At 39.2% G+C, this 7,796-nt stretch overlaps 1 non-coding gene across 1 annotated transcript; it reads left to right on the plus strand.

Annotated features, from left to right (window-relative positions):
* The first annotated feature begins 3,422 nt into the window (after positions 1-3,422).
* On the plus strand, positions 3,423-3,495 carry TRNAK-CUU (transfer RNA lysine (anticodon CUU)). Its single transcript has one exon. It is a non-coding gene; the product is annotated as a tRNA-Lys (tRNA).
* Positions 3,496-7,796: the final 4,301 nt, after the last annotated feature.

A 7,796-nucleotide genomic window follows, 5' to 3' on the forward strand; every position in this document is an offset into this window, starting at 1 on the left:
AGGATAAGCTTGATTAAATATTATTTGTTGACCTCTATGTCCCAAGTACTCAAGTTACACCCTGCTGATGAAACGATGAAAGAGCACCTCATCCTTTACACTCAATGGGAAGAAACAGGCAACAGAGAGTAAATAGGCAAATAGTTGCACCTTTTGGTAAAAAAAAAGAGACAATGGAAGTTTGAACTTTAATCCTGTTACTTAAGGAATGACTTTCCGAATGGGTGATACTTAAATTGAAATTTGGATTGTTATCTCAGTGTAAGCTTGGCTTGTTATAGTAACTGTCAGGTCAGTATGCCCTTAAGCGGGGGAGAGTGACAGGAAATGAAATCAGAGGTGGATATGGAATCAGATTTCATAATAGTTCGAATTTTAATCTGATTTTAAGTGGAAAGCCGTCAGCATTTTTTAAACTGCTAAATACTTCGGTGTGTATTTCCCCAAAAGAACATCATTTTAAATATCCACACTATAACTGTGAAAATCAGAAAAGTACCATTCCTTTTTTTTTTTTTTTTAATCTACAGACTTTGTTTACAGATTTTGGCAAATCCCTCAATAATGCCCTTCACAGCCAAAGAAAATACAAGATCACATGTTGTATTCAGTTGTCATGTCTCTAGTCTCTTTTAATGTGGAAAATACTTTCTTAATATTTCTTTAGATTTCATGGTATTAACACTATTGACAAAAAAAACATTTACTTTATAAGATATTCCACAGTTTAGGTTTGTATGATGTTTTTTCATGATTCAATTTGGATAAATGCATTTTTGTCAGGAATGCGACAAAAGTAACCATCTATTCATATTAAACCTTATGTTAGGAGGCACATTGTGTCAATTTGTTCCACTAGTGATGTTAACTTTGATCTCTTGCTTTAGATTTCTCCACTGTAGTTTCAGTTTTGCCCTTTGTAATTTATAAATATCTTATACAAAACTACCTGGAGACTATGTAAATATCCTGCTATTCCTCCACCTTTTACCCACTAATTATTGTATCCGATGATTCTTATGATAATGGTTTCCAAATGGTGATTTTCTAATTTTTCTCTTTCCTTTTGGCTTTATACTATGAGATCATCACAGTTTTGTAAGCAGAATGATATAATTATTAAATGAAGTCTCTTGCTTCTATATGGAGAATGATAAATATATGAAAGAGTAGAAGCACAAAGACTTCTATGCTTTATTGGCATTATACTATAGAAGAAAGACTAGAAGCACAGAGACTTCCGTGCTTTATTGGCATTATACTATGAGATCACTAGCAGTTTTTTAAGCAGAATGATATGATTATTAAATGAAGTCTCTTGCTTCTGTGTGGAGAAAGATAAATACAGGGAAGAATAGAAATACAGAGACTAGTTGGAAATCTTGCAGTCCAGTGTGCAAGCAGTAATGGAGAGTGAGTAGAATCGTCGCAGTGGAGGTGGAAATATGTGGATGGATTTTAGATATGTAGGCTTGCTGAAAAATTAAACGTAGAAAGTAAAGGGAAAAGGAAATTCAATTGCTTCTTCCTGTTAATGAAGCATTATAATTAAAAGTATTTATTCGTGAATAAATGGATAAAAAGGATATGGATATACTTGGAAGACTAGCAGTTTAATTTGCCTAACCCTCACTGAAATATCCTAGTTGCAATTTTTTCATGAAGAGTCCTGAGTTAGACCACTGTAGGCCAAGAAAGGACTTCTTCCCAGGTGTTACTAGTGGTAAGGAACTCGCCTACCAATGCAGGAGACAGATGCAAGTTTGAGGCCAAGAAAATGCTGAAGAAAGCTAGAGTATAGTCCTAGGAGGGTTCACCTTGAAGGTAAATTAGTACTCCGAACTTGTTTAAGGATCCAGTGAAACCCTTAATTAACTTTCCTGTTTGTGTGTGATAAACACAATTTGAGTGTCTAGGGCCTACTGTATATTCATTAACAATTATGAATTTGGAGCTCTTTCTGAACCCATTATCAGATGAACTGTTTATGTGGGGGCTGGATTGTTGATTTATCTTGTACCTTGGAAAAATGCATTGAGTTTATGGTCTTAAGGTTCATGATTATTTGCCTGATTCATTATAAAACTTAAAAGGTGTGAGTATGGAGTATGGATGTGTTTTAAGTATTTTAAGTTACTTTTGGAAATAGTGCATATAAAATCAGTATGTAATCTATGCATATATCTTTCTTATAGGGTGATAAGGCTTTTGAGGTTATCAGAGTCTGTTTATACTTCCATCTATTGGAATAGTGCTTTGCACATGGTAGGTACTTAATAATTATGTTGAAAATGCAAATAAATACAAATTCACTCCCCAAGTACATTCTGCCAAGTTATAAAATAGTTACAATACACCAGACTTTGCAACTGCAAGAAAAAAAAATTGTTGGTGAATAATTGCATTAATATTTCAAGCTTGAGAATTCTAAATATTCTACTTAAATCCTAGGGCACTTTGAGGAATCTAAACATAATTTATGCCATACTTTATGACTCTGTTTTAATTAAAATAGCCCTGGAAACATGATGCCCAATGTGTTTAACTTGTAAATACTGTGTTTTAGGGTTTCAGAAATTATTATTCCTAAGAATTCTTTGTGACGCCCAGGTTTACAATAAGGTTTTATTTTGCTGTTCTGAGCAGTAGAATAGATACCACTCCCATCACAGAAATCTGCAGATTTCCTTATCTAGAGAACTGCACTAGTATCTCAGAATATATACATTTCTGTAGATTATTCCATTATCTCAGCTTGTCATAATTTGATCAAAATTAGTTTTTTTCTCCTAGAATTAATTCTTTACCATAAAACTCAAACTCTACAATCCTTTCCTCTCGGCCTGTCTTTTGTGATGGATGGATGTGTAATAAGAACCTCTGAAGGTCCTATCTCTGAATTGTCAAGCAATTAGGAGAAAGAGGGCTAATTTTAACTGAACCGGTTTCCTCTTCCTCAATTTAGCTTTCCGTGACTTGATCATATTAAAGGGAAATAACTAAGCTCCACTGTTCTTCCGCGTACAACTAACTTCATTAAAAACTTTGTATTTTTGCTGTGTCCAGAATGGTAGGAATCCATTGTGACATTCTAAAGAAAGTGAACAGCCTTGATACGTGTTTATGTAAAGAAGACAACTTATCGGGTAGTAAATATTCTAAAACACTTCAGAAAAAAGATTCAGTGATTCTGTAATGACAGACACGTAGCTTTTCAGTGCTCTTGTGATACGCCCACGCTAAAAATTGCTAAATATAAGTACAGTTAAAGAATTGTTTTAAAGAATTTTCAAAACCAGTTTGGAAGTTAACATCTCATAGCATGGCATATTTTTTTATATACCAATAAAGAAGTATAAGAAAACAAAAGCAAATATAGTTAGACACTTTAAGGGCAGAAAAATCAACCTTCTTATCCAGGTGCCCGGCTAGCTCAGTCGGTAGAGCATGGGACTCTTAATCCCAGGGTCGTGGGTTCGAGCCCCACGTTGGGCGCATGTAGCATTTTTCGGTTTTTTACTTTGCTTTAACATTCCGAGTTCTCTCTACAGCATTTTAACACACGAGGGTTGTGTTTTTAAACCGATTTTAGATACTGTCAATATTAACCAAATCTCTGGGAAAAAGACGAGTTTGCAAATTAGTTCTCAAATTGCGCTTGCGTACTTAAAAGCACACGTTCCTATTCCTTTCTCCTATCCCTCTCCTAGCTCCTCCTTCACTGAAGGAACTGAAACGGCCAATGTTTACAGTTGAAATTGATTTTCTGTGTTACTGTGCCTTCCTGCATTATTGCTGAGAGAGGACGGTTTTTTATTTAATCGGAACAAAATTCAGTTCAGTTCAGTTGCTCAGTCGTGTCTGACTCTTTGCGACCCCGTGAATCGCAGCACGCCAGGCCTCCCTGTCCATCACCAGCTCCTGGAGTTCACTCAAACTCACGTCCATCGAGTCAGTGATGCCATCCAGCCATCTCATCCTCTGTCGTCCCCTTCTCCTGCGCCCAATCCCTCCCAGCATCAGGAACAAAATTAGGAGCCTCAATACTGGCAACTTTTCTAAAACTTAAGCAATCCCATGGAAAAGCAGAGAGTCGGAGGACTTCGAAGTTCTCTCTTGTTTATTTTACGTTTTTTCTCAATATAGGGCTTTCCTGGGGTAGGGAAGGGGAAATGTCTTCTGGAGAAATATACAGTGAGAAATGTTCCATGCTGTTGTGAGAACCAGGGCACAATCAGGTTTTCTTCCACTGTTCGTGGGACTTATTTGGAATCTATCCATCCAGTTGGATAAATATTATCAAGTTAACATTCCGGTGAAGGGGAGGCTCTTTGAAACCGAAGCACAAAAGAACTGAGATGTGAAACTTCGAAAGGGCAATTATTACTAAGTACTATGGAATGTAGGACTTCCGCTTTTTTACCCTCTTCACTGAGAACTTCGAAATAATCAGGAAGAGAATGTGCACACCACAGCCAGTCACGTTCCAGGATCTCTCACCGGCCGCTGTAGGTGAAGGGCCAGGTTCCAACCTGAATTACTATTTTCTGTACGCCGCGTGTTATCCGCTAGCTTTCCTCCTACTAAAGGACCAATTTGTCTCTCTCGGTTTTTCCCCTCAACATACAAATATGCTGTTAATTCTCTATCTTAAAACATAACTTAGAACTTTGACCTAGGTTCCCTGCAAGCTACCATTTTACCGTATTTCTCTGTTCCTCTTTGGAGCAAGTTACCCCACAATGGCGCAAGCTCACCATTCTCTCCTCTCACCTGACAAAGACCAAAAAACAAACTCCTGTAGTTGAACAAGTTTGACTTATAACCCCTTGCAGTGAGGGAGACCTGTGGGGTGTCTCAGTAAGAGGGTGTTAGAATCTACCACAGGATTTGTGTTTTAGTCAGGGAATTTGGGAGAGGGTCTAAGGAAATGACCCTGGTGACTCAGAGATTAAAGCGTCTGCCCGCAATGCGGGAAACCTGGGTTCAATCCCCTGAGTCAGGGAGATCCCCTGGAGAAGGACATGGCACCCCACTCTAGTATTCTTGCCTGGAGAATCCCATGGACGGAGGAGCCTGGTGGGCTAAAATCCACGGAGTCGTAAAGAGTCCGACACGACTAAGCGACTTCACTTTCACTTTAAGGAAATGAGGGCGCCCTCTGGATTTCTGTTGTCAGGAAGCAGGGGCCATTCTATGATGAGAAGGCGATGGCACCCCACTCCAGTGCTCTTGCCTGGAAAATCCCATGGACGGAGCCTGGTAGGCTGCAGTCCATGGGGTCACTAAGAGTCGGACACGACTGAGCGACTTCACTTTCACTTTTCTCTTTCATGCATTGGAGAAAGAAATGGCAACCCACTCCGGTATTCTTGCCTGGAGAATCCCGGGGATGGGAGAGCCTGGTGGGCTGCCATCTATGGAATCGCACAGAGTCAGACACGACTGAAGTGACTTAGCAGCAGCAGCAGCATATGGAAAGCAGACTAAAGGAGGGATAAAGCTTAAACTGAAAGTCGCTCATTTAGGACAAAAGTGTTCAGTGTTCTGAGTGGGATAGGGACCAACTTGTCTAAAGTGAATGTTCTATGAAATCTGGATTCCACGTCCAGGCCTCCCCAATTTGTGACCAACCCACCATAAATCAGGGGTTCCCACGGTCTCTCCTGAGGTTTGTTAATTTCCTAGAATGGCTCACAGAAAAGGATACAACTCAGAAGAGCTAACTGGGAGAGATGGTAAGCCAAGGTAAGGGACTAGGGTTCTCTCCTCGGCATGCCACTCCCCCAGCACCTGAACATGTTCACCATTCTGGAAGCTCTGTGAACAATGTATGATAGGGATTTTTATGGAGGCTTCTTCACACAGGCGTGATCAGTTATTGACTCAATTTCCAAACCCTGTCCTTTCCCTAGAGGATGGGGCAGGCAGGGGTGGGGCTGAAAGTTCTCCTTCAAAACCTGACTTAAGACTTTCTGGTGACCAGCTCTCATCCTAAAGTCATCCAAAAGCCCCCCAAGAGGCACCTTTTGGTGAGAAGTACAAAAGGCACTTCTATTACCCAGGAAATTCTAAGGGATTTAGAAGCTCTGTGTAAGCTGCTCCTAACACCCCTATCATGCAGGAATCAACAAGGATTTTAGGAGCTGTGTCAAAAACTACAGGTAGAGACCAAATACATTTCTTGTGTCACACTTGCCTAATTTGTCTGAGTCACTATAAGGCCCTCAATCACCCTATTCTAATTGCCAAGTAGCCCCCCCATTCACCTCATCCTACATTATTTTTTTCTATAGAAGTATCTTCTAATTCTTATTATTTGCTTTACTTTCACATCCTTGGAACGTAGGTCCACAAAGGCAGGATTTTTGTCTTTGCTCTCCAATGTATCTCAAGCACCTAAATTAGTATCTGGCAGATGTTCAATAAATATGTTAAAAATTAGTGAATTAAGAAGGCTGCACTGGTTTCTTAAAGCTGCCATAAACAAAGTGCCCCAAACTGAGTGACTAAAGAAATGTACTGGCTCCCGATTCTGAAAGCTAGAAGCTTGAAATCAAAGTGCAAGGAGAGTCATGATGTTAAAGACTCTCTTGAAGAATCTGTCACCTCTTTCTCTTAGCTTTCTTGTGGCAGCAGCAACCCTTTGTGTTCTCTGGTTTGTTGGTGCCGAACTCCCATCTCGATCTGTTGATACATTTTCCCGTTTCTCTCTCACATGGCATTTTCCTTTTTGTATAATGACACCAGTCCTAGTATCTGATTAGAGCGCACCCTAATAATCCCATCTTAATGTGGTTACACCTGCAAGTAAGGCCACATTCACAGGAGCTAGAACTTGCAATCTCTCTAATGCACACAATTCAACCCTTAACAGAGGTCTCCATTTCTTAACCTCAATCACTGGTGTCTGCTACTTTATAGTATCTATAAAGTTGTATTTCAGCTAGAGACCTTATGTTTTATATTATTCAGTAATGAAAACCTAATAAATCATCCAAATGCTACAAAAGACAATTTTATGTTTACTTCATGAGATAATGTTAATACTGAATCCATACAATGGACAATTAGTAGTATACCTATTCCTGGCCTAGTACACTTAGATTTCAAAGTTAAGAAATGGAGCTTTGTTCTTATGGAGCTTACATTCCAGAAAGAAGATAAAACCTGAATAGAAACAAATACAAGGTGAAATTGTAAGTGCCTTGTTACAGATAATGTGCTTATGGGAAAGAGCACTACTTTGGGGAAAAAGGTGCTGTAGGAAATGGTAAGTCGAGAGGACACAGGAGTCTCACTTTAGGAATGAATATATTGGGAAACTGAATTTTCAGTTTTAGCTTTCAAGTTCTTTGCGGTCTAATTGTAAATTATTTTAGTAATGCCTCATCTCAGTGCCAAATGCTTTAAGATTTTGTGCAGAGCAATCAGTTCACTTAGGCTGAAGTAATCCCCTATTATGGATATTCTCCTCATTCTTCAGGATCAAGGTCAGAAGCCTCTTCTATGAAGTGTCCCTGGTGCACTGGTCAGAACCAACTCCATCGGCAACTGGCAAGGGATCCCTTGATGGCACATACCACATTCTGTTTTGTATCCTTGTGTACACATCCACTTCTATTAACCTACAACCCTTCCAAGGGCAGAGGTCCATGTCTTACTGCTGTAGCATTTACAGGATCTAAAACTATACATGGTACACAGCCAAGAGTCAATAAATACTGAATGAATCATAGTTTGGGGCTACTAAAATAGTAGTACACGATGACAAAGTAAACCTAGATGTATTTTAA

This window comes from Bos grunniens, chromosome 10, assembly GCF_055505025.1.
Source record: "Bos grunniens cultivar Pamir isolate PY7600 chromosome 10, Bosgru_T2T1.0, whole genome shotgun sequence".
Taxonomy (NCBI): domain Eukaryota; kingdom Metazoa; phylum Chordata; class Mammalia; order Artiodactyla; family Bovidae; genus Bos; species Bos grunniens.